The following is a 454-nucleotide window of genomic DNA, read 5'->3' as shown; positions in this document are numbered from 1 at the left end:
AAAAAAAATATAGAAATTACAATACTGTTTGCTCAGTACTTTTGATTGTTTTATATTTTGCTGCCTTTTTTTTTTTTATGATTCATGCATTTGCCTTGTTGACTAAGTGCCTGCTTCTCTTTACAGTGTTATGTTGGTATATTCTTGATTTGTGTCATTAATCGTTGGCTTCTTCTTACTGTTCATGTTCCAAAGGTTTGTGAGATCACTTTTGTGTAGAAATTCACATACATGGAAAATGATGATGAGTTGGTTATCTACAGTATCTATAGTCCAAACAACAAAACAAATATGTAATGTATTGCAGCTGTGATTTTAAATTGTATCATCAGTCATACTTGTGCTTTCAGCTTTGTATTGCAACGGAATACAAAAAAACGAGTTCCTGACGGTAGGACCTGTAGTTTCAAGAGAGCATCCTGAAAGAATTTTGACATTTAAAAAAAATAAATAA

The sequence above is a fragment of the Lipophrys pholis genome, assembly GCF_963383615.2.
Source record: "Lipophrys pholis genome assembly, chromosome: 13".
NCBI classification, from domain to species: domain Eukaryota; kingdom Metazoa; phylum Chordata; class Actinopteri; order Blenniiformes; family Blenniidae; genus Lipophrys; species Lipophrys pholis.
This window is presented reverse-complemented; position numbering follows the sequence as displayed.